A 683-nucleotide genomic window follows, 5' to 3' on the forward strand; every position below is an offset into this window, starting at 1 on the left:
GGCACAGCGGCCATGGCTCACGGGCCCAGCCGCTCCGCGGCATGTGGGATCTTCCCGGACCGGGGCACGAACCCGTGTCCCCTGCATCGGCGGGCGGACTCTCAACCACTGCGCCACCAGGGAAGCCCTATGTTACTTTTTTTTTTAAAGAAAGAAAGTGGATCTAAGGTCAGAAAGTTGCTTAAGGGTTTTTAATCTAGCTCCTATCTAAATATTAAACCTCCTGTGCACCATTTCAGCTCAAAAGACCCCAGCTTTGCATACCTCTAGTTATAAGGAATTCACTCATTCTCAAGCCAGTCTTTTGCCTTATGGGATAGTTCTAATTGTAAGAAACTTATTCCATATGTGGGGCTCTCTGGGTCCCTGGAGCTGCTAATACTGGCCCCAGTTCTTTGTAAGTGTTGTACCTGTCCCTTGACAGCCCTTCAGGTGTTTGTGTTCACCCCTCTTGCCCACTAGACAGGACCAGCTTTTTAACCATTGCTCATTAGACAACTCACTATCCTGAGCATCTTAGCTGTGCAATGAAATTCCAGGCACAAAGAAACAGTTAGGATTGAGATCCATCGTTGGAAACAAAAAGATGCATGTTCTAGTTAATGTTTCCCTGGTTGTTCTGGTTTCCAGATATGTACTGATGTTTCCAGTGTCTGTCTGCAAATAACCAGCCCTGACCCACT

The sequence above is a fragment of the Physeter macrocephalus genome, chromosome 16, assembly GCF_002837175.3.
Source record: "Physeter macrocephalus isolate SW-GA chromosome 16, ASM283717v5, whole genome shotgun sequence".
Lineage (NCBI taxonomy): Eukaryota > Metazoa > Chordata > Mammalia > Artiodactyla > Physeteridae > Physeter > Physeter macrocephalus.